Source organism: Lynx canadensis, chromosome A1 (genome assembly GCF_007474595.2).
Source record: "Lynx canadensis isolate LIC74 chromosome A1, mLynCan4.pri.v2, whole genome shotgun sequence".
In the NCBI taxonomy this organism is placed as follows: domain Eukaryota; kingdom Metazoa; phylum Chordata; class Mammalia; order Carnivora; family Felidae; genus Lynx; species Lynx canadensis.
Window position 1 is genome coordinate 180,732,082 of NC_044303.2, and position 26,694 is coordinate 180,758,775.

Here is a 26,694-nt window from a genome sequence, read left to right on the forward strand (position 1 = left end):
TTTTGTCCCCCCCTAAATGAAAGGCCTGATGCTGTGTTTTAATGATCTTTTAGCTTTGTGAGCTTGGTAATAGTAATTGCCCTGCTCTGTTTGTAACCATTCCAAGGGCTGGAGACAGTGTCTAGGAGTCAGACCCTAGTTTATTTATATGGGGGGGGGGGGGGGGCGGGGATAGGTGGGACTGAGTCTCCTTTAATAATTGATATAACAGGCAAAATATTTTCCTGAACCCTGGTATTTACAGCCTACAAAATCCAGCAATTCCCAAAAACTTACACAATTGTTTATTTGTTCTGGAGTTAGTAGTATTATAGTCTCTAATTTAGTTATAATGTCCCTTCCTAGCAAGGGAGTAAGGCTCTCTGGTATTATCAAGAAAGAATGAGAAAAAAATTAGTTTTTCCCATATGTATCCCAGGAGCTGAGAGAAAAATTTAGTTATAAGTTTTCTGGAGATGCCTCTAATCATCATGCTGAGTTTGGATAGTTGGCCTGGAGTGTAAAGGAGGACAGAAAATGTAGCTCTGGTGTCTGGGGTGCCTGGGTGGCTCAATAGGTTGAGTGTCCGACTTCAGCTCAGGTCATGATCTTGTGGTTTCTGAGTTCAAGACCCTCGTTGGGCTCTGTGTTGACAGCTCAGAGCCTGGAGCCTGCTTCAGATTCTGTGTCTCCATCTCTCTCTCTGCCCCGCCCCCCACTCATGTTCTGTCTGTCTCTCTCTCTCTCAAAAATAAACATTAAAAATTAAAAAAAAAAAAAAAAGAGAAGGAAATCAACCAGTTTTCCTTCTATATTTAGAATTGCTTGAGGCTCTGGGTTTCTGCTAGATGGTTGGTTTAGGGGAGCCACCATGAAGAGCCCCAGGCCCCATCAGTCCCTTCCAGGGACACTGGTAATCTGAGCCCTCACAGATAGAGGTCCCCAAGGGCATTCAGATCCCCAGTGATTGTCTCCACGTAAGGGGCATGGCTTAAGGGGTTTTCATTTTGGTTGTCCTCTCTGAGGACCTTCTTACTTTTAGTGCTCTGAATGGCCATACAGATGGCACTTGGTGCCAGGAACCTCGGGAAGTCCGGTCTGACATATTATGTAAGGCTACAACTAAGGCCTCAGATTTTTTTTTAAGCCTCTTTTTCTGTTTGTTTTTTGTTTTTTGCTTTTTTTTTTTTTTTAAATTCTCATCTTGATCTTGGTTGTAATTACCCAATTGGCAGCTTGTAAGAGCTCCTCCAGGGTCCCTTCTGGACCAACAGCCAGTTTTTGCAGTTTTCTCTAAATATCCGGGGCCGACTGAATGACAAATTTGTCTTTTGGAATCGTCTCAGCCTCACGGGTGTTAGGGGAGATAGCCATATATTTAATGAGAGCCTCCCTTAACCTTTCCAGGAAGGCCACCGGGGTTTTATTTTGTATCTGTAAGATAGTGGCTAATTTGGCATAACCTTAGATCTCCTGACCATATATAAAAATTTTTTTAAGATTTTTCTTTACAAACCTTTTACAACTTTGCTTTTAGATTTTGACCTAAGCCTTTATATATATATATATATATATATATATATATATATATATATATATATATATATATATATATATATATATATAAACAACCAGTCTCATTTAGGACAAAATTACTTTTTTAACTTTAACAAAAAATGCATTATCATTTCTTATATATATATATGTATGTATCTACTCTTTTACATGCAGAGTTGCTTTTCTTATTTTCATTAGTCTTAACTATATTTGGCAGATTTTTAACTCTTACAAACCTTAGTCTCCAGTGAAAACTAAGTAGTAACCAATTGTGAACTGTTACATCAGAATTTTTTAGACAGCAAACTTATGAATCAATTAAGCACAAAGCATGTTTTCCAACAGGTCCAAATATCTTTAGTTTCTCTGCAACAAGTCAAAAACACACACCTACATCTAGTAATTAGTTACTAGTAATTAGTTACTTGTTAGATCTCCAATGAATTTAATCCCAATTTAAACTTTAACATTTTAGTTTACCAAAGACTTTGAAAGCTATCTTAACAATTACCCATGAAAACCATGAGACAGACGAAGTTAACCATTACTTTAGGTCATCCTTTTGCTAACAAATTTGAACAGAGATAACATAGGCATATTTGACCTTCAGCAAATCTAAGTAGAATAAAAGTTTTTGTTGTTGTTGTTGAATAAAAGTTTTTGTTGTTGTTGATAAACATTGTCTGTTTCAAACCAACAAACTTAAATTAGCTTAAACACTGAATACATTTTACTTGGATCCATTTAAGACAATTTGCTCTCCATGGTTAATTTTTACCTAGAGCACTGGTGGGGAAATCTGAAATGGGTGGTCTTCGCTCCAAGGCCTCTAGGGTGGGAGGAGGAGCTGATGGTGTCTGAGGCATTAAAGAGCAGTTATGCAGGCTGCCCCCAGGTGGTGCAGAAACAGGAGGGGGGTGGGGGGGCGGGGAGGAGGGAAAGCAGAAGAGGCCAGGTGCCAGCAAAAGGCAGAGAAGAATTCCCAGTTTTAAATCTTGTCAGATCAGACAGAGGAGCAGACTCCAGGTTTCTTTTGTTTTGTTTAGTTTTCCATTAGTGGAATTAGGCAGTCAATGTAAGTTGAGAGAAGACAGGGAATTCCCCAAAATGAAGAGTTTCAGCAGCTATTTGGGAATATTCCTTAAAGTCCCCGTTCTTAGGTAGACTATCCAAAGACAGTTGGCTCTAATTATCATAGTCATTGACCCAGGAAATGAATGAGAGACAAGTCCCCACACACAGTCACACAGCAACTCTAACCCATTGATCTCCCTACATTCAGTGCCTTAGAGTTGCGGCTTTGTTCCTCATCCCTTGTGGAACTACTAGGGCAACTCTGGGAGGTGATCAGGCTCCCCTTCTGCCTCTTAGGGGCAGGCCTGCCAAAATGAACCCTGGTTCTTACCAGTCTGATGGGCAGCGCTCCCTGAGCTGGTTCCTGGGCCTTATGGGTTCCATTGGCACACACAGGGTCCTTACCCTGGTACTGGGAGGGCTAGTCTCCTGTGGATCAAGCCATCTGCTGGCTCCAGGTAAGGCTGCCTCTCCCGGCCCTCCGGGATTCATATCTCCTGCAGCAAAGGAGGTGGAAATGCACCATCTCCAAATCCTGGACGAGCCCCCAAGTAATGTAGCAGGATTCTCGCAAAGAGAGTCATGACACCAAGGCTTTTCTTTCCAGGAAGCAACTTTATTCCTGCCGGCACCACTCAGTTGGCTTCATACCCGAAGAACTGAGCCCTGAATGCCACATGGCATGGTTTTTTATATATTTTCTTCTTTGTCTCCCATATATGGTAACACATACAAACATGCAGTCTGATTAAGTGGTCTCACGTTGTTACAAGGTCATGAGGGATGTTGTCACATATGCACATAGATTACCTTGAGGTTTTTTGTTTTTTCTTTCCTTAGGGAAGGGACCCTACCACATTAGGGACCAGGCTTCAGGTAAAGCTGATGGGGAAAGAAAGCAATTTGTATGTCCTACCCTTTCCCAGACATTATGCAAGTCACTTTATGTGTGTTATCTCATTTTATTCCTCCAGCAACCGTTTAGAATAGATCTGATCAAGGATGAAGAAAGCGAGGCTCAGAGAGGGGAAGTGACACACACACATAAACAGAGTCGCACAACTGTTAAGTGATAAAGCCAGGCTTAGAATCCTGTAGGCTGATGAAATGTGCAACCCTTTCTGAACAAAAGGCCTAATAATGTGAGTGTGTCCCACTCGATCTGAGATGCAGGCTACAGAAGGGGAGCCCGAGTCATAGCATGTGTCAGCACTCCTGGGCTCTTTGAGAGCTTCCAAAGAGGGCTGAGAAATCTCGAGGAAGCAGCCCTCTCTGTGTAGTACTGGGACTCCACACTCTCTGTCCAAAGTGTGGTACATGGTGACCCTTCCCACTCTTTGGTCCTTGTTTCAGCTGGGCCAGCACTTCTGCTGGCAGCCCCGACCTCACAGCTCCTGCACTCAGCACTGGGCAGCACTGGTGGCAGCTGTGTTACCTCATTTCTCTGGCCTGGGATAGCAGGTTAGAAAACTGGTGAGCAAGAGTAGGACGTCTGGAGGTTCTAGGAGAGTGGAGGTCAGGAAGGGCCATATCCCTGGCTACCAGGCCCAGACAGGCCCAACAACCCTGCCTCTATTTCTATATGAGGATTGCAAGACAAGGAGAAGCTGCTGAAATGCGTAGGCTCTGAGGCACCAGGTTTCCTTCTAGTCTAGTCACCTCCAGAGAATTCTGGAGGCAGAAGACAATTCTAGTGGGAAGCATTGAGGCCACTGCAAGATGCACCTCTCTGAATGAGAAACTGAGCATAATGAGTATCTCCCAACAGTGCCTAGGGAGAATAAATTTCCAGTTCACACACAAGCATGCATGTGTACGTGCACACACACACACACACTCACACACACACACCAGCCAATCTAATCACTGCTGTCTCTGTCTTGTGCCCTGAGACCCAATCCCAAGGACAGTATCCTTTGGGTTTCCTTTTCAGGGTCCTTGATGGAAGCCCACCACACACCCATGGTAGCTCTGATTCCTCAGGCAGGCTCTAGCCAACCTCTTTTTTCTTTAAGTTTATTTATTTTGAGAGAGAGAGAGAGAGAGAGCAGGGAAGGGGCAGAGAGAGACAGAGAGACAGAATCCCAAGCAGGCTCCATGCTATCATCGCGCAGCCCAGTGCGGGGCTTGAACTCACAAACCACAAGATTATGACCTGAGCCAAAATCAAGAGTCAGATGCTTAATCAACTGAGCCACCCAGGCACCCCTAGACAACCTCTTGCTTTCAGTTTTAGGAAGGAATAGGCATCTGTTCCAGATTGCCCTCTGAACTCAAGGTGATACCACATTCTCTCAGTGGTTCTCAGGGAGCCTCCTGCCCTTCCTTTGAGGTATGTGTGGGCAGGGATTCCTGCTCTTGGTCACTCTCTCTCCAGCATTTACATGCCTCTTTATACTCCCAAAGCAGCAATGCAACTAGATTTCTTGATCCCTATTTGGCATGTTCTGCATAACTGGTCTAGCTCCTCCCTTTAGAAATCGAGGGCTCTTAATGCCTTTTGTTCTCAGCTTTATGGGTATTTTCAATCAGAATATTAGAAGATCAAGAATGCTGTACACCCTCCACCTACCATTCTTTCTTTTTGGCACTTCTGCATATAGCGGATAGATCCCACCCCCTAAATACATGTGCACATCTGCACAGATGCATACACACACACATATGCATCTCCCCCACACACACAAATACAACAAGTAGCTGAAAACAGAATCTAAGAGACCCAAGTGGTAGAGATGTTATCTCCACAAATAGCATCTGGGCCCAAAATACCTGTCACGAGTCAACCTGTGAAGACATCTGGTGGGCGTGAAAGGTTTTGAGGCTGGGATCTATGCAGCCCCCTCCAGCTGCACTTCAATGTGTGTTCATTTCAGTATTGGACTGTAGGAGGCAGTCTGATTCCCTCATTTCTAAGTAATCAGGGGGAACCTCATAATAGTCTGCTGATACTTAAAATAAAATCACTCCAAAAAGGATGGGTCACACCATGGACCCTGTGCCTGCGTCCCCCCAGGGGTCATCACTGTGTAATGGAGTCCTGGCATCATCTGAGCCAATAATCAGGCAAAATTAGATATTTTCAGTGAATGCCTTTCCTCTGCCAGCAATGCACAGCTCACAGCTCACAAGGGCCTTCCACACACATCACTTTATCCCAGTCTTGTGCAGAGCTCTGTGAGAAGAGAGTATTACCCGTCTCTGGGAAAGATGAAGATGCCCATTTCAAGACTCCTGAGGTTCTTAATAAACCAAACTAAATACACTGGCAGAAACCCTGATTACTTTCCTCCCCTACCCCATTTCTCCCCATCGCAAACCTACCTACACTGATATGGCTCCTCCCCACCTGCAACAACGGGCAAGGATCCAAGGCACACCTGGGCTTGGGACCCCATTGCTCTGCTCCTCAGGGCAAGTGCTGTTCCCCGTTCACCCTGCCCTCCTCAAGTTGGCTGCACTCTCTCTCCCAGAGCTTCCTAGTCACCTGCTTCATTTGCAGAATGATCCAAAGTTAAGCTTAGAGAAGAGAACTAGAGGGAAGGAAGAGGAAAGGGGTGAAGGAGAAGGGAAGAAGGAAGGGGAAAGAGATGGGAGAGATGGAGTTGGCTCTCTACCTACAAGAAACAAACCCACTTGTGTTTCTTCTGACTGGACACTTCTCCCAGCCATCGCCTTAATCTCTTTCCTTCTTTTCACAGCCAAATATTTGGGAAGAAAGGTCTATACATGTCTCTACTTCTTTACTTCCTCTTTCTTTCCCAACTGGCTATAATCTGGCTTCTGTCCCCTCCTCTCCACTAAAACCGATCTAAATTCACCAAGGAGTATCTGACTGCTAAAAAAAAAATTAAAAACAAAAATTTGTTTTCTCCAGAGCCTCTGGTTCTGCAGATGACCCCCTTCCTTTTCTTGAGACTTTCCTTTCCCCTGGCTCTGTGGCCCTATCTCTTCCTGAGATACACCCTCCGTCTCCCTCTCCTTTTCTTTCTTTGTCCACTAACCCTTAAATGCCAGGACCCCTCCCTACACCATCTTAATTCCTCACTCTTCATTACCACAGGGATGTGACATTCAAATCCACAATTCTAACCACCAGCCTCAGCTCCCCACTGATGATGGCCTACACCCTGTCATAATAACAATAGCTCATATGATTAACTGATACTATGTGCCAGTGCTGTGCCAACCCACAATGACCCTCTGAAGCAACCCATTATCAGCCATATTTCACAGATGTCCAAACTTAAATAACTAGCCTGAGGTCACATGGTTATCAAGAGGTTGGTTTTTTTTTTAATTTTATTTTTTAAATTTACATTCAAATTAGTTAGCATATAGTGCAACAATGACTTCAGGAGTAGATTCCTTAATGCCCCTTCCCCGTTTAGCCCACCCCCCTCCCACAACCCCTCCAGTAACCCTCTGTTTGTTCTCCATATTTAAGAGTCTTCAAGAGGCTGCTTTTAAAGTCCATTCTCACTGCTGTTTCTGGTTTCCAGCAACATGATAAACTAACAAAGGGCTGCTGGCTCCCTCACCACAGTCCGACCCTGGAGGAAAAATGAAAGTGATAAGGAGCTGGATGAGTCTGAGGTCCTGTCAAAACTGTGAGGAATCCCTCTGGAAAGCCAGAAGTTGGTTGGGTCCCAATGGAGATGGAAAACAGTGGCGTAGGGAATAGGAGGACAGCCAAGTGCCAACCAGGTAACAGATTCTGAAGAGGGCCTTAGAGCTGCTCTTTCCTGCATTTCCATGGGGGCTGAGGGTGGGACTGCCTGCCAGCCAGTGCCTGGAGACAGAGCAGCAGCAGGGCACTGGCTGGGCTGGGAACCGAGAACAGCAGGTGCACACAAATGGCCTGGCTCAGGACACTCCTCCTTGCCCCACAGCCTGAGGACAAGGGGATGTCAGCCAAAGAAGACAGCTCTTGGAAAGAGCAGTGCCCAAGGGTAAGTATAGCCAGACTCCTCAGGGACAGGGAAAGAAGCAGTGGTTAGTTCCAGGCTGGAAGGCCAGGGCACTCATCTTGAGGTGTACACCCGAGCACACATACTCACATTCTTAAAACTTTGCAGAACACAACAGGGGCCAATCCTTTCAGCCCTCCGCCTGGACACACATTCCCAACCAAGGCGATGAGCCCCCAAGGGGAAAGCTGGTGTGTGTGATCACAAATTAGAATAACCGAGGCGAGCAACACCACAAAAGAAAGTCAAAAGGGTAGCCAATGAATATCAGATAAAGCCCAGCTGAAGGGCCAGAACAGACAATTCAAATAAGCACAACAAATATCTTCAAAAATATAGAAGAGTTTGTAAAATGACTCAAGAACAAATACTCATGTTGAAAAATAATAAAAAAAAAATTAGCAAAGCTGGTTTGCAAAATATTAACTGTTTTAATATCAATTAAATATTAAAATATTAAATATTAAATTAAAAACCAATGCTGTTTTTTTTTAAAAGGAACTTTATAGATTGGTTGAATAACAGAATGCAGAAACTTATTTTATTTATTTTTACTTCTTTTTTTTTTTTTTAAGAAACTGTGTATTTCCTGTCAACCTTATTTCCATTTTGTTTGCCTTTATGGGAAAATAGCTCAAGACCACTCAACGGTTGTTCCTACCCATTCAGTGGCCTGAATAAACTTGAAGAATGAATTAGTGAGACTGGAAATTCCAGTCAAGACAATCATCCAGAGGAATAACTGGGAAGAGATGAAAAAATAATAAACTATAGAAGAGAAGCTACAAGACATATATGGAAGAGAGAAGCAGACCTGTCAGCATTTAGATAATAAAAATCCCAGAAGGGGTAAAAAATAAGCATAGGTAAGAAAATATTTGAAGAAACAATAACTAAAATTTTTTCCCAAGATTAGAAAGAAAGAATAGACTTTAGATTAAAAGATCTCACAGTGGGGTGGCTGGGTGGCTCAGTCAGCTAAGTGTCCAACTTTGGCTCAGGTCGTGATCTTGTGGTTCATGAGTTTGGGCCCCACGTTGGGCTCTGTGCTGACAGCTCAGAGCCTGGAGCCTTCTTTGGATTCTGTGTCTCCCTCTCTCTCTGCCCCTCCCCGGCTCACACTCTGTCTCTCTCTCAAAAATAAATAAACATTTAAAAATTTACAAAAAACATTTCGTAGAGTGACAAACAGATATGTATGAATAAACCCACTCTTATTCACATTAAAATGATAGCTTAGGATATCAAAAACAAAGAGAAAATGCTTCCAAAGAGGAAGAACAGATCATCTCTTAAAAGCAGACAATGGAATTCTGAAAAACATTTATTCCAATATAAGTATGTATATATACATATACATATATAAAATTTATATATCACATAATGTATAATTATATATGTAAATAATTATATATTTGTATCTCACCATTTATAAAGCACAGCTTGATTTTCACAATGTGAATACATCTGTGTAACTAACCCTCATATTAAAAGGCCCTTTTAATTGGCCCTTACCAGTCACCATTTGTACCCCACAGACAGCTCCATCCTAACTGCTAACACCATGAATTAGTTTTTTTCTATTTTTGAATTTTACATAAATATATGCACACTGTATATACTAATTTGTATCTGGCGTCTTTAGCTCAACATATGTTTATGGGAGTTATGTGTTTGCATCCATGTAGCAATTGTTCATCTATTCTCACTGATAATAGAGCAGAGTTTCTCAACCTCAGCAGTGCTTATATTTTGGGCCAGATAATTCTTTTATGGGAAGACTGTCCTATGCAATGCAAGATATTTAGCAGTGTCCTCAGTCTCTACCCAGTAGATGCCAATAGCAATCCTCTTCCCTCTCCCAACAAGTTATAAGAACCAAAAAAATATCTCCAGACATTGCCAAATGTCTCCTGGGAGGCAACATTGTTTCCAGTTAGAAACATTGCTGTATTGTAGAAATATAGGAAAAGTTTATTTATCTGTACTACTGTTGATAGACATTTAGGTTGTTTTCTAATTTGGGACTATTATGAATAATACTATTATGAAGAAAAGCAGTATTTTCAAAAGTTTTAAAGGAAAAGAGCATCAAAACTGGATTTTTTAAGTTTATGTCTGTCTGTCCATCCGTCCATCCATCCATCCATCCACCTATTTATTTTAGTAATCTCCACACCCAGCATGAGGCTCAAACTCACAACCCTATGATCAAGAATCACATGTTCTTCCAACTGAGCCAGCCAGGCACCCCTCAGAATTTTAATCTATACAAAAAGTGCCAGTTTTATCACTCAAAACAATATTCTCTTTGGAAATATTCTTTGAAAATTCTTTTGTAGTTAGTATTCCAGCAAGAAGAGAAACAAGGGGCACCTGGGTGACACAGTCAGTGAAGCATCCGACTCTTAATGTCAGCTCAGGTCATGATCTCATAGTTTGCAATATCAAACCCCACATTTGGCTCTGTGCTGACAACATGGAGTCTGCTTTGGATTCTCTCTCTGCTCCTTCCCTACTCATATGCTCTCTTGCTCTCGCTCTTGCTCTCTCTCTCTCAAAAAAGGAGGAGGAGGAATAAGAGGAAGAGGAGGAAAAGGAGGAGGAGGAGGAGAATAAAGAGAGGAGAAACAAATCTATACGAATGCTACAAGCCATATGTAAAATAAAGGTGAGTAAACAGCATAGCAAAGTATGCTGTTATCTAAAATAGGAAAAACAACTTCCACTTCTGGGTAGAATGTAGGAGGTTTAAACAGGCCAACCCTGACACTAACAACTATTAAAACCTAGACAGATTACCCAAAAAAAAAAAAAAAAAAAAAAAAAAAAAAAAAGAAAAAAAATCACATTTTCCAGATGTCAAGGACTTTGGAATAAGGACTGAAAGGACTAAACACCCCACAGAGGAGAGAACAGTTCACTGGAGAGCTATCAGATCAGCAGCTGATACACTCCCCTGGCGGCATTTGCCACATCGGGACATGGGTGGAGGACTGGGACTTGGCCCAGGCAGACAGCCACTACTGGGGGAAAGGGAAACCATCAAAGCTTTCTTCTATTGCTGGTGGCTAGAGTGGAAAAAACAGAAATGAGGAGCCTTCAGACATGCTTGATTTTCCTGACCACAGGTTTGCGGACTCCAAAGCAGGAGGGCAGAAGGCTAAATGAGCTGGGCTAAAAGCTTCTGAAAGTCAAATAAAATCTGATGCATATGCTAATCCATAAAACAAGTCTTAATAAATGTAACAGGCCTGAAATTATACAAAGTGTGTTCTCCAACCACAATGGAATTAAGTTAGAAATTATTAGCAGAAAGAAATCTCAGAATTCCTCAAATATCTGGAAATTAAACAACATATCTCTAAATAATCCGTGGGTCAAAGAAGAATTCCCAAGAGAAATTAAAAACCATCTTGAACTGAATGAAAACACAACCATAATGTCAAAATGTATGGGATGTGGTAGGGGTGCCTGGGTGGCTCAGTCGGTTAAGCATCCAACTTTTGCTCAGATCATGATCTCGTAGTTCATGGGTTCAAGTCCTGTGTTGGGCTCTGTGCTGACAGCTCAGAGCCTGGAGCTTGAGCCTGCTTCGGATTCTGTGTCTCCTTCTCTCTCTGCCCCTCCCCTGCTTGTGCTCTGTCTCTGTCTCTCAAAAATTAATGTGTTAAAAATATTTTTAAAAAATTATGGGAGGTAGCTAAAACAATGCTTAGAGGGAAATGCATACCTTCAAATACCTATATCAGAAAAGAGGAAAGACTTCAATCAATAACTTAATCTTCCACCCTAATAAACTAGAACAAGGCCAACAACACCTTAGGAAAAGGTACAAAAGATCTTTTTGCAAAAGAAGATAACCAAATGTCTGATAAAAGGTACTCAGCTCTGCTAGTCATTAGGAAAATGCAAAAAACCACAAGGTAATACAAACCAACCAGAACCAGGACAACTAAAAGAAACAGAAAAATATCATGTGCGGGTGACATTGGTGATGGGGGTCTAAACTGACACACCTACTTTGGAGATTTGGTTAGCAGTATTGACCAAAGCTGAACTATACATACCTGAAGAACCAGCAGTTCCACCCCCAGTGATATACTCAACAGGAATGCCTACCTCTGCTCACCAAAAGCCATGCACTAGAATGTTTATAGTAACTCTATTCATAATAGGAAAAACAAACAAACAAACAGAAAACTGGAAAATACCAAATGCTCATAAAAAGTAAAATCAATCAATAAATTGTAGTATGTCATATCATGAAACACTATGCAAGATACTACACAACAATGATCAGACTACAATTACATACAGCCACCGAAATTAATCATACCAAAAAAAGGGTTAAGCATAATAAGATAGATACAAAAACATACATGCTGTATGATTCCTTGTATATAAAATGCAAAAATTGATAGGACAAAAAAGAGTAAATAAAAAAATATTTACTCTTTTAGAAGTAAGAATTGTGATTTACCTTAGTAAGGGTATGAGGAGTGACTGCTGATAGGCATAAGGAAAATTTGAGTGTTAGTAATGTTTTGGTTTTTTATTTCACTAGTTACACCAGTGTGTTCATTTTCTGAAAATTCATTGAGCTGTACCTTAATTATATGTTTGCCTTTGTATACGCATATAATATTTCAATTAAAAATTTCAAAAAATCATGCAGTAAGTGATTCAGACAGGATTCAAACCCAGCCAGTCAGATTTAAGAGAATGAATCCTAAATCTCAATTCTAGATTCAAGGTTACACCATTCTCGAGAATGGTTGAAGAAAAAATCTAAGTATATACCTACGTTAGTCAGGGTTCTCTGAGGAACAATAGGATGTGTTTGGAGAGACAGAAAGAGGGAGAGAACAATTTTTTGTTTAAGAAATTGGCTCCTGCAGTTGTTGGGGGCTGCCAAGTCCAAACTCTGCAGGGAAGGCCAGCAGGCTGGAGACTGAGGGAAGAGATAATGTTTGGGCTCAAGTCTGAAGGTAGTCTAGAGGCAGAATTCCCTCTCCTTCAGAGGACCTCTGACATTTTTCTCCTAAGGCATTCAGCTGATTGGATGAGACCCACCCACACTATATAGTCTAATCTGCTTTACTCAAAGCCTATTGATTTAAATGCTAACCTGTAAAAAATGCCTTCACAGAAACATTTAGACTGGCTTTTGACCAAATATCTGGGTACTGAAGTCTGGCTAAGTTGACACATGAAATTAACCATAGCAATCTCTAACAATTCAAAATGAAAATTCTAGACAAAGTCTAGAGACAAAAGAGTGGAGACAAAAGAGAAAAGAGTTGTCGAGTGGAGACAAAAGAGAAAAAATAAGGGATGTGAAAACATGCTAATATTTTTGTCTTGTTCAGGAGGAAAATAGTGACAGTATTATGTTTAAGACATTATTAAGGAGGATAACTACAAATATTTGTCTTAATTCGTTAAAAATAGAATGCATGGGGCACCTGGGTGGCTCAGTCGGTTAAGCGTCCGACATCGGCTCAGGTCATGATCTCACGGTCCGTGAGTTCGAGCCCCCATCGGGCTCTGTGCTGACAGCTCAGAGCCTGGAGCCTTTTTCAGATTCTGTGTCTCCCTCTCTCTCTGACCCTCCCCCATTCATGCTCTGTCTCTCTCTGTCTCAAAAACAAATAAACGTTAAAAAAAAAATTTAAAAAAAAATTAAAAAATAAATAAATAAATAAATAAAATAAAAATAGAATGCATGTATTTCAAGCCAACAGAAGAAAATTCAATTTAATGAAAGGAAGGAAAAGAAAAAAAATAATAAAATATAAAGCATAGTAAACATAAAATAAGAATAATTCATATATAATATGAATCTTAGTTTCAACAAAAGTAAACTCACTGCTCAAGAGACTATTAGATTCTATTTTTGAAATATCTATATCAAATATATTTCTTATAAGTTACTGGTAGAATTTATGTCTACAAACAGCTAAGCAAATTTTGAAAAAGAAGAACCAAGAAAGACTATCCACATTACTAGTTGTTAAGGCATATTTTAAACCACAATAAGTCATCAATGCATTGATATAAAGGAGCAAATAAACCAATGGACAGAATTAAGAGCTCAGAAATAGACCCAGGTATACATAGCAATTTGTTAGATAATAATAAATGGACATGGATGGATTTTCTTGGAGATGATGTTGGGAAAACCAGTTTACCATATGTGAAAAATAAAGTTGGATCTCTACTTCAGACCATACACAATGGTGAATTACAAAAAAGCAAAGGCATAAATATAAAAAGTAAAATTATAAAGTTAATAGAAACTCCTATCTGTGTGACCTGTGAGAAAGAACCTGTTGACACTCTAAAAGCAGACATTACACAGAGGAAAATATTACATTTGATTACACCAAAATTAGAGATTTCAGGGGCACCTGGGTGGCACCTGAGCATCTAACCTCAGCTCAGGTTATGATCTCATGGTTCTTGGGTTTGAGGCCATGTTGGGCTCTGTGCTGACAGTTCAGAGCCTGGAGCCTGCTTCAGATTCTGTGTCTCCCTCTCTCTCTGCCCCTCCCCCATTCATGTTCTGTCTCTCTCTTTCTCTCTCTCTCTCTCTCAAAAACAAATAAATATTAAAAAAAATTTTTTTTAATTAGAGATTTCATAAACAAAATACAGATGAAAAATTGGGAAAAGATACCTGCAATATTTAAAGTTGGTAAGAGATTAATATCTACAACACTCAAAAATTCCTTCAAAATCAACAAGAAAAGAACTGGAAACCCAGTAGAAGAATGAGCAAATGAGATACACTTAAATTTACCGAGGAGGAAACTTGAGTGGCTAATAAGCAAAAAAAGAAAAGGATAAAGGCCTAGGAGCTCCTGGGTGGCTCAGTGGGTTAAGCGTTTCAAAATTCTTGGTTTCTGCTCAGGTCATGATCTCATGGTCTGTGAAATGGTATCCCACTTCATGTGCTGTCAGCACAGAGCCTACTTGGGATTCTCTCTCTCCCTCTCTATCTCTCTGCCTCTTCCCTGCCCCGCCCCCCCCACAAGAGCTCTCTCCCTCTCAAAATAAATAAACGTGAAAAAAAAGTTTTAAAAAAAGAAAAAGAAAAAGCCTAAATTTACTAGTAAAAAGCGAATTACAAACTGTCATTAGATATCCCATCAAATTAGTAAAAATGAAAAAGTCAGGAAATACCAAGTGTTGGCAAGGATATGGGAAAACACCAACCAATCCTCTTGCACTGCTGATGGGAGAGAATAACAGAACAGCTAAACTGGAAAGCAATCTGCCAGAGTTTTCATACTTGACCAATTCTAAGATACATGTTCTTTGTGTGCTATGAACTGAGGGGGAGGTGATTGCACATAGTCATATGTCTATCTATCTGATTCCCACTGAGGCTTAAATTCATCATGATCTAATGTAACTCATCATCTTGCTCTACCCTCTCACTCTACTCCTCCTCCGTTTCTTGCATTAAAGTCCCTGCCAGGTTAATATTATCACCATCTACTTAGTCACCTAAAGAAGGTAACTCGAGTCAACTTGTACTGTTCCCACTCCCTGTGACTTTGGTCAGTTCTCCCATTTGATGATTCCACCTCTAAAGTGGTCTTGAATCCCTCCATTTGTGTCCATCCTCACTGCCACAAATGTAATACAAAATCTGGTTACTCCCCTTTTAAGTAACTAAAGTAGCCTCAGTCCTGCATCTTCCCCTTTCCTCTTCTATTCACAGTGCATACCAGCAGCTAGAGTGACCGTTCTAAAATATAAATGGGTTCACAGAACTCTCTCCTTAACAGTCCTTCACCAGTTTCCCAAAGTTCAAGTCCTTTAAGCTGTAAAGCACATCTTCACCATCTGCCTTCTGCCTCTCTCCAGCCTCAATGCTTTCCGCTCTTCCACATTCAACCCATGACCCTGAAACACCAACCTGGTGACACCATAATCTGTTCTTGCCTGGGAAGCTCCAGGGTTGGCCAATTACAAGGAAATTTGATTATAGAAATAATTATAATAGATTATCAAAATAAACGTCTATTTTTTACTGTATATATTTTTGTAACTTTGTATTTTTATATCATTACAATCTTAGAGAAAATTTGCATCAACAATACAAAGAACTGCATACCCTTTACCCAGATTTATCAGTTATTTATATTTATCCCCATTTGCTTTGTCTTCATAATTCTCTCTGTATTTTTTTCATGTAATTTTTTCTGAACTATTTGAAAGTACGTATGTTGGAGACATCATAGCCCTTTATCCCTACATATCTCAGAGTATATTTTCTAATAAGGACATCATCTTACACAATCATGTACAGTTATCAAAATCAGGAAATTTAACATTGATACGATACTATTATCTAATCTACAGATCTATAGTCCATTTTCAAATTTTATCAATTGTCCTAAAAACATTTTAAAAAAAAAGTGTATTTATTTTTGAGAGAGAGTGAGAGCCAGGGAGGGGAGAGAGGGGCAGGGGATAGAGGATCCAAAGCAGGCTCTGTGCCAACAGCAGAGAGCTGGATGTGGGGCTCAAACTCACAAACCATGAGATCATGACCTGAGCTGAAGTCGATGCCTAAGGACTGAGCCACCCAGGTGCCCTGTCCTAAAAACATCTTAACGTTTTGCCTGTTTGGAACCCAATCCAGAGCCACACATCTAGTTCTTATGTCTCTTTGATCACCTTTACTCAGCCTTTTATTGTCTTTCTTGACTTTGACGTGTTTGAATTGTTCAGGCCAGTTATTTTGTAGAACATCCCCCAACTTGTGTTTATCTTGTGTTTCCTTATGAAGAGATTGGCATTTTACATTTTTGGCAAAATACCACTGCAGGGACATGGTATCCCTTCTCAGTGCATCCTATCAGGAGGTACAGTTTGATCCAGTATTGGTGATGTCAACTTTATCATTTGATTAAGTGACAACTGTCAGGTCTCTACACTTTAAAGTAAGTTTTTAGCCATTTTATTTTTGCTTTAAACATAAATATGCACTCATTCACCAATCTTTTCATTCAGGCCAAGGATTTTTCTTTGAGTATCGGTCTGCTAACTGGATCTTTAAGCCATTTCCAATGCATTTCCTAGAATGCATTGTCTAAAACTTCCGATTTCAATTTCTTTAAAGAAGAGCAATAACTGGGGTGTCTGGGTGGCTCAGTCAGTTAAGTGTCTGACTCTTGATTTAGGCTCAGGTCATGATCTCATGGTTCATGAGTTTGAGCCCCGAGGTGGGCTCTGCACTGACAGCACGGAGCCTCCTTTGATTCTCTCTCTCCCCCTCTCTCTCTGCCCCTCCTCTACAATTTCTCAATCTCTCTCTCTCAAAATAAATAAACTTAAAAAAAAAAAAAGAACAAGAACTTAAAGCCACTGTCAAAGCAATCTGAGTGCTGAATTATTCTAGAGTTTGCATTTTCCCAGTCTTTTACTTTTTTTTTTAATGTTTTATTTTTGAGACAAGGAGAGACAGAGCATGAACAGGGGAGGGTCAGAGAGAGGGCAACACAGAATCTGAAACAGGCTCCAGGCTCTGTGCTGACAGCTCAGCTGTGCTGACAGCTCAGCTGTGCTGGGTGGCTCAGTCGGTTAAGCGGTCGATGCGGGGCTCGAACCCACGGACCGTGAGATCATGACCTGAGCTGAAGTCGGCTGCTTAGCGGACTGAGCCAGCCAGGCGCCCCTTCTCAGTCTTTTACTTAAGCAAATTGACTTCATCCATTTTTTCCCAAAGTTTTCAACCTGGTTTTCCTGGTAACAACTCTCTTTTCATACTTAAGTTCATTGGTAGGTACAATTTTTAACTAATTTATATAATTCTAATAGCAAGTGCAACTGGCATAAGCAGGTTTGGGAACAAATGCAACTGACTGATAGTGGTAATTAGCACACAAGTCAACTGATGGAAATAAAAACTATGGGTTTTATTTACTCCTATGTATGAGCATTTAGAATGCTGTGAGCATTTGTCAATATATTTTTCAGGCAGAATGGATAGTGTGGGTTAATCTAGCAATGCAATTAAGTAGAAGTCAGTTAACAGAGCTTTTGCTAGAAATTAAACCTCCCAAATGGACAGACATGAGTTTTCAGATTGAAAAATCCCACCAAACACCCAGAAAAATAAATTTAATCCATCATTGAGAAATGTCACTGTGCTGAAATAAGGAGAAAACCCTAAAAGAATCCAGAGAGGAAAAAAACAATATTCACCTACAAAGCAAAGAAAGTTGTAATTGCACCAGATTTTTCAATAAGCTTCAAAATTCTGATGGAAAATCATTTTCAGTCAACATTTATGTACAAAGATAAACTATGAACCAAGTACGAGGGAAGCCCAGCTACATAATCAGTTATGCGAGATCTCCTAAGCAATCTTTCTTATGGAGGTAGTGAAGAATATATAAGGAACACAGTAACACAAGGGAAGACGCCGAATCCAGGAAACAGAGGGCCCAACCCACAAGTGTGGGCAAGTATCAGCTGTCCAGATGAGAGAAGAAAGATGTAAGGAAGCAGAAGAGATGTCTCTGGTAGGGGGAGAGAGAAGAGGAGAAACAAAGTATTGAATGGAGTACCCGATGTCTCTGAACATTTAGAAATATTATTGATAGGCATTTGACAGATTTTAGCAGCAATGGGAATAAAGAGCAATAAGTACCTTGAAAACTAAGCAAATGACAAATACTGAAGGACCGCATCAACTAGAAAAAAAACAGCAGTTGTATAAAAAACAAGAAACAAAAAAGTATCAGAGCATAACTTTTGGCTGAACAAAGAACAGTATTTATACAGAATAACACAAACTCTGCCTATTGACTTAAAAACTGATGTAGAAGTAGAATGTAAGCTTTATGAGAACTGAAACCTGGGTGCCTGGCTGGCTCAGTCAGTGGAGCATGCGACTCTTGATCTTGGGGCTTTTCGAGCCCCATGTTGTGTGTAGAGATTACTTAAAAATAAAATCTTAAAAAAAAAAAAGAAAAAAAGAACTGAAACCTCATCCTAGTCACTATTATATCCTAGTATTTAGGACAGTGTTTGGTACATTGGAAATGTTTAAATGATGTATCTTGTTTTTTAATGATAGTATTTAGAGCTCAAAATTTTAAGTGAAGGCTAACAGAGTTTTGTTTTTTGTTTCGCTTTGTTTTGTTTTGTTTTGTTTTGTTTTGTTTTGTTTTGTTTTAAAGATCTCTAATGCGAGACTTCCTGGGGCCATACAGAAAACTAGCTGGTGGTGTGAAGTCTGCCATTCTCCCAGGCACCTCATCCATGTAAAAACGTGTTCTCACAGACCATCCCCACTCATCAGTGTCCCATCTTGGTGTCCCAGCCCTGGATATTCACAGCTGGTGGTCACACTGCGCTCATGCTGCACCCATTAGACTGATACATTGGATCTGAAGCTATGTCAGTCACTCTTGGTGGGGCAAATTTGTTGTTCCAAATGAATTTAGCCTATGTTAACAGACAAGAAAAGTTTCTGATGGATTCTGCCCTTTCCCCCCCAATCTGCATAGTTTGGTTCTACAAGTGTTTATTTTCTACACAATTGTAGATCTCTGATCACTAACAACATACAACATAATTTTTCCCAATGTTTATCCTTGTTCCCCCTCTGATTATCAACATAATAAATAAAGATTGCAGAAACCTTGGAAGAAGAAAAAGAAGTAAAATTAAAGTAAAAATAATGTAAAGAAGTAATCCTTCCATACACTATATGTTAACTAAATGGAATTTAAATAAAAACTTGAGGTAGGGGGAAGAGGTAATCCTTCCAAATAACCAGAGATAACACTATTAAACATTTTTTTTTCGGGGCGCCTGGGTGGCACAGTCGGTTAAGCGTCCGACTTCAGCCAGGTCACGATCTCGCGGTCTGTGAGTTCGAGCCCCGCGTCAGGCTCTGGGCTGATGGCTCAGAGCCTGGAGCCTGTTTCCGATTCTGTGTCTCCTTCTCTCTCTGCCCCTCCCCCGTTCATGCTCTGTCTCTCTCTGTCCGAAAAATGAATAAACGTTGAAAAAAAAATTAAAAACAAAACAAAAAAAAAAACAAAACATTTTTTTTCTGAGCCCCTTTTTTTTCTTCTCGACATTCAGATTTTACTATTGTAAATATTATTTCATGCTTAGTTCATTAACCATTGGAAATAAGCATTTCTCCAATCATTAAAAACAAACCTTATAAGCAATATGAAAGATTGTTTCAAACTTATTGCCCTTAAAAGAGCATTTTAGCTGCTAGGAAAACCCCTTTTTATAAAAATGGTAAGGGAACAGAATATTTCCTCAAAGTGCTGGTCCATGGGAGGAAGTCCATGTGATACACTGGGGTAAGGCTTTACCACCTGGGGCTCCACACTCAGGCTTTGATTCTAATACTAGTGTGCCTCTTACTAGCCAATGACCTTGGAAGTTTCCTTATCTGTAAAATGGGGATAATGATATCTCCCTCACAGAGTTATTAGAAAGATTAAAAGAAATATGGCATGTCAAGTGCTTAGCACCACACCTAGAAAAGAGTAAGGACCCAATGAATACCAACTGCCATCAGTCTCCTCCCTTCCATCGTCATCCTAATTAAGGGTTAAGACAAGCAGACACTCCTAAAGCTTGGTTCCATCTCCTGCGGTTAAAATAGCATCTCAGAGCTTGTTGTCTTTGCTTATTTGATCCTGAATATTTCTGTTCCAATTAATACTTAGTTTCCTTTTGGAATGCTGTAGCATTTTGCCTTCCAAAGCCAGCATTTAATTAATGCTTTCACCCATTCTGTGCCTTACCCTCTTATCCTTGAGAAATGTTAAAAATCTAACTGCCAACTTTGGCCGCAAGCCACATGTGAGAAAATAAACGCATGGGCTAAACATTCTTTGTTGTAAAATGAAAAGAAGAAAGAGAACTGAGTAAGTTCTGAGTGAACCATAACCTGGGCTGTATGCTTTTTCCACCAAAATTCTGCAGTGCAGGTATTTTACTCCTTCTTGGCAGATCAGAGAGGGAAAGCAAATTGCCCACAGTCACAGAGCTAGGAAGTGGCAGATTTAGAAATGGGAGCGAATTCTCTCAGATTTCAAAGATCTGGCATCTTCTCCACTATCATGCCACCTCTAGAATGTGCACTGCCCAAAAAAGTTCAGAAAACACTCCACCATCAATAATAGTTGATATTTACTAGGCAGTCACTAGATGCCCAGTGCTCAATCTATTTCATGCAGGATCTCATTTAAGCCTTATGTCGGCATCATGAAGTAAAAACAGGTATCATCCTTGAAGAGGAAAAGTGAGGCTCAGAGAACTGAAGCCACATGCTTGAGGCCATGCTGCTATGAAGAGTCATTGCTGGGACTCCAACCCAGGTCCATGTGACTCCTGGGAGCAGGCTCTGAACCACCACACCCTCCTCCTTCCCTGTCATCCTTCCCTCTCTTGCCCACTCATAACATCTGGTTGAAAAAAAGGAAATCAATTCTTATACCCCAAGTTCTTCATATTGATTCTCTAACTCAGTTCGTAATTAGCGAACATGGAGTGAACATCCCAGGAACCAAGGGGAGACAAAGACAAAGTCCTTTGTAACAGGATTCCTGTTGTGTCCATAATTATCCAACTATGAGATCCCAGAAAGCAAACCTGGCTCCACAGTCACACTTTGCTAGGTCTCTTCATTGTCCCTGTGCCAAAAGCCATCCCAGTAGAGACAATATCAAGCATTACAATGAATTAAAATATCTTCAAGCCTGAAACTGTTTTCCAAAGAAATTGGGCCAAAGGCCAAACTTCGATCTTCTCTCTCCTGAGGCTGAGGATCTGATTCCCCTGAGACAGTTTTCTGAAAAGAACAACAGACTGTGCTCCTTGATCAAAGAAGAGGCCACGGACTGACAGGGGAGGATGTAACAGGCAGGTTGCCAGGGTGGGGTCAACTCTATGATCCTGTGAGGGCTCCAGAATGCCCTGGGGACATCAGGCTACAATAGGACTCCTATTGAGACCATATTCTTACTTAGCTTTTTGTCACCTTGTCTTGCTTCCTCATTCCCCTTTTCCTTTTTTGCTCCCTCAAAAAATTATTATTATTTTTTTAATTATTATTATTTTTTTTAATGTTTATTTATTTTTGAGAGAGGGAGAGACGACAGAGTGTGAGCTGGGGAGGGGCAGAGAGAGGGAGACACAGAATCCGAAGCAGGCTCCAGGCTCTGAGCTACCAGCACAGAGCCCGATGCGGGGCTCGAACCCATGAACTGTGAGATCATGACCTGAGCCGAAGTCGGACGCTTAACCGACTGAGCCACCCAGGCACCCCCCCTTTTTTTTTTTTAATTTTTTTTTAATGTTTATTTATTTTTGAGATCAAAAAATTATTTAAACAATAAACCCCATCTCAGGTTCTGCTTGTAAGGAAACCAGTCCAAAACAGTGGGTACCAGAAAGAGTCCTAAGAAACAAAATGCATGCCACAGCAATGCCATTGCTAAGACTTCCACCTACAAAGAAGAGGCAGTGGTGAAGTTGAAGGGAACACCAGATAGTACAATCCCTCTGGCATCTGAAAGGTCTGGGGCAAATGCTAACCAAACAGACCATGGGATTGGGTGGTTCTTGCTAAGTTCTTCAATGTGTTGAAGAAAGAAGATGACAGATTCATTGATAAACAATTCCAGAGGGCCTATTTGGCAATAATTTAAAGAGATACTTACCTCCCACAGCTTGCGGGCTACCAGAGCTGAAGAGCAGGCACAGGACTGCACTCTAAGAATGGCAGAACTTCAAAGAATGCCAAGTGCATCCCTTTACACCAAAGACAAGGCCCTGACAGGGAAAGAGGGGACACTGATCCTTGGGAGAGGCTATCTGTAGAGATAAACCAAGAGAGTCCTGAATCCTGTGGACCTGCTGAAGTGTCCCTGTTCCCTTACTGGAAGATAAACACTCTACCTTGCTTAAAAATGAGTCAGGTGCTTTATAAAACAATATCTTCCCTCCTATAGATTTGTCCCACCTCCACTCCTGGCCACCAGACTGATCATGGGGGTAAAACCTTAGCATGGACCAACTCAGAAAATGCTAGGCTTACTGAGGAAAGAAAGGGATTACATATCAGATCTGGCCAATGTTCATAAACCAAACTGAGGGAGAATGTCTGTGGAGGATTCCAAGGGTGATAGATCAAAGCAGGTAAGATATAAGCTCGATAACGTAGTTTGTTGATGTGAAGGGGTCCTCTCTCCAGTGCCACAGGATGGCCCGAGGGGTTGGTTCTAATATGCTGGTGGGAGGCTCTTAAAAGACTAGGAAAAGCAATGAGCCAAACTGAACAATGCAGAGATGCCACAGCTGCCATTGCAAACTGGAGGGGAGGTCTGATGAGCTCAGAGAAGTAGGCATGCTAGAATGGGCCGACCATATAAGACAAGAAGACCCACCAGCCAACCATGCTCCTTGGGAAGGCCTGGAGGACTCCCCCTTTACCAATGAGATCAGAAAGTATTAGTGAGGTTGGCAACAGTACCCCAAGAAGCTCCATCGTGGCTGTCCTTTATAGGAGATGCTGTAACAGAACTGTGTTCCCCAGGAAAAATAAAAAAGTGAAATTCCAGAATAGCAAAGACAAATGGAAGCACTCAACCATATGAAACAAGATGGGTACAATTACCATAAAAGGCAACAAGAGTGGAATAGTGGCCAGGGCTCCTGGACCTGCAGGCATCTAGATAGCTGGTTCATCGAATATAGTAATGTTGGGAGCAAATTAAGATAGTTACCTAGGGTATACACAATCAGAAGAGATCAAGAATGGAAGAAGCACAGAATGAGATCAGAGATACTCACAAGTATAAGATCAAGGCAATCACACAGGGTCCAATGCTCAGAAGGGCCTCTTGCTTGGAGTTTAATGCTCTGCACTTGCCATCTTGAACTTCTTAATAATTTTATCTTTGAATTTGCTTTGTAGGGGAAGTCCTATTAAATTAAGACAGTAAAGATGAACAGAGACTTGGGAGTCTTGGTTCACAGGTAGTGCCACTTCCCAGCACCTCTCTGCCTCCTCTACTTCCTAACACCTTTCATTCTCCCCCACCTCTCCCTCCCTGCCCTGTCCAGTGATGGTAAAAGCCCTCTGCCCTTGGCAGGGGCCTGAGTGCAGACATTAGGAAAGGTGGGGTTGGGCAAAATGGTAGCTGTCCCTTCTTCTGGCTGGCAATGCCATGGCACATTTGGCAAGCATTGTGGCAAGAACAAGCCTCTCACCTATCCCCCATGCAGGTAACTGTATGTCCCAGAATGGAGGTTGAAATAAGCTTAGGGTCTCCTTCCACTGTGGGTTGGAGTGGGTAGCCTGTGGGAAGGGGAGGTTCCTGGCTCAAATTTCTCAGCCAAGATGCATCACGGCAGGTGCTGGTGTATCTTTCTGCCTTGCACACCCTCCCTTCCAATCTTCCTGGGTCTGGCTTGTGTTTGTGTCTTCTGACGAGGCACCTTCTGGGGATGAACCACAGAAATACAAATTAACGTAATTTTGGTGATATTTGCCTTTCAAATTGGCATTGCACAAAATGAAGATAAATGGTAAAATTCATGCTAATAGTTAAAATTTTTCATTTTCCTTTACTTAGTACCACATTAAATAGCAAATAAAAATACCATGGCAAGGTGAATAAAAATGGTAGAAAGAAGAAAAAGGTTTTATATGTTATTTTTTTTTTTTTTTAATTTGAGAGAGTGTGCACAAGCAGTGGAGAGGGGCAGAGGGAGAGAAACACAGAATCTTAAGCAGGATACATGCTCAGCATGGAGCTTGACGTGGGGCTTAATCCCATGACCCTGGGAACATGACTTGAGTCAAAATAAGAGTCAGATGCTCAACCGACTGAGCCACCTAGGCTCATACTAAATATATGTTAGTATCTGGACCTAAAAAATTATGTAACCAGTCCTGCTCACTCCCCATCTCCTGAGAGCACTGCCCCCCATAAATCACTTGAACAGGATCCCTATCCTTCTCCCACCCAGCTATTAGAAAACCTAACATAAGATACATGGCAATTTATCCAGAAAAGAAGAAAACAGAATTCTGCCAAAAAACATGGGAGCAGTAAGAAATAGGCATTGTGTCCTGTAGCAAGAGCAGAACTGAGTTCTCCTCAACTGTCAGTCACACTTTCTCTTCCTCCCAAACTCACCCTGAGTTCCTCTCTAAAACCAGTAGACAGGGTTATCTCTGGGGTTCCCCCAGCACCTTTGTTCATTTACTCCACAGGCAGGGGTTGAACACCTAATAATAACAGCTATCAGACAAGTGCTTACCATGCCTTGTGGCCAATCCACAGGTCAACTCTAGGCAGCAGGTAATACGATCCCCATGTTAGAGACAGAATACAACCTCACTGGCATGGGGTCACTTGCCCAAGATCACTCATCAAACAAGTGACAGACTCAGGATTAGACTGCAGGCATCTGCTTTTCATCACCAGATTACTTATCCTCTGTCTGCCCTATGCTAGTACTGGAGCTCGAGAGGTGAGCAAGACACAGTCCTTACAAAAGCACATCTTGTTAGTGAAATATTGGCTTATTTATACATATTGCAGGCTTAATGATATTTACAAACAATTTGCATCTAATCAGAAAGTCCCAAAATAGAAAGGGGGCTCAAAGTAAGTCTAAATATATCTCCCCTTCACTAGCCAGCTAGCCTTCCCAGGAGGGTCAGTATGGTCTCCTGGAATCAGACAGCTCTAGTGATGGGATGCTCACTCCCACACTGGAAATTTCCACCTATTTTCTCCAGTAATCACCATTGGAAAGAACATACTTACCATCTATTCCTTTGTAACTACTTCTCTTTGGTCTAGCTCTACTCCTGAGAGCACAAACTAGAAAAGACAAGCAACAGCCCCAACCAGCAACAGCCCCTCACACAGGGGTGAACACTGCTGGTCTCCCTATGACTTCTATAGGATATGGTTTCCCAACCCCCCTCACATCTTGGCTGCCTTGTCCACTCACTCCAGTTCCATAAAGGCAGACTCTCTTGATTCCAAGCGTCAAAAAGCAAAATCAACCTGATTAAAAAAACAGAGAAACTGGAAGAACTGCATTTATTGGCTCAAGTAACTGAAAATGGAAGCCTGACAAGATGGAGGAACTGGAATGATATATGAGCATGGAGTCTCTTGCCTTGTGTACTCCACTCTGCGGTAAGCTCTCTCTAGAGGGTTGAAGCAGAAGAAGCAGGCTTACATCCCCAGAGCTTAGCATCCCTGAGGGGGAGAGAAGGCCAATAAAAGCACTAAGGTTGAGCCTCATTGGTCCAGCTTTGGATTGTATTGCCAACCTTGAACCAATCACTGTGGCCAGAGGAATGGAACACGCTAATTGCTAGGCTTACCTAGAAGCTTACCTGGACCTGGAACAGGGATAAGAGTGGGAGAAGGTTAGTTTCCCAAAGGAAAAAAAAAAAGTCAAGTTACTTTTATAAGACATGAGAATGAATATTCAGCAGGCACAACCCACAGATGCCTTCCAAACACCCACAGCCAAAAGCATGACACCATGTGGTCTGACAAGCCCCGTGATGGCAAGATTCTAATTCTTTCTGTCCTGCCCAAGGGAGAAAGATGGTTTCTGGGGCTCCAATGGGAACTGTGACTTGGACTCATGTTCAATTTTTTTCCTTTTTCCTCTCTTTTCATTTCTTCTTTATCCAACCCACTAACACAGACCCAGACTCCTTCCTGTTGAATCCAGAGGCAGAGAGAAAGACACATGGTATACTAAGGGACCTGGATTCCTTTGGCCTCCCAGAACCTGAGAAGACTACCAATCCCAAAGACACTCCTTCCAGGGGAAAGACAACCCAGGACTAGTGGGATTATCTTGAGGCACTCAGGGGAACTGATGGAGAAATAGCTCTTTCCAAGTGATCAGGATACACAAGTCACTCTTCCAGGTAGGCCTCACTTTATATAACATACATGATTCTGTACAGGTTGGTAATTTTTTAAATATCAAATTATAGTTTAAATGTACTGTGAGGGGCGGCTGGGTTGCTCAGTCGGTTAAGCATCCGACTTCCGCTCAGGTCATGATC

At 41.3% G+C, this 26,694-nt stretch overlaps 1 long non-coding RNA gene across 1 annotated transcript in view; it reads right to left on the reverse strand.

Moving 5' to 3' along the window:
* Positions 1–7,012: 7,012 nt before the first annotated feature.
* The window catches only part of LOC115522188, a 30,181-nt gene continuing 10,499 nt past the window's right edge, over positions 7,013–26,694 (reverse strand). Inside the window, exons 2-4 of the long non-coding RNA XR_003971278.2 lie at positions 23,853–24,083; positions 23,433–23,564; positions 7,013–7,163 (exon numbers count right to left, since the gene is read on the reverse strand). This is a non-coding gene — a long non-coding RNA (uncharacterized LOC115522188). The remainder of the gene's footprint in view (positions 7,164–23,432; positions 23,565–23,852; positions 24,084–26,694) is intronic.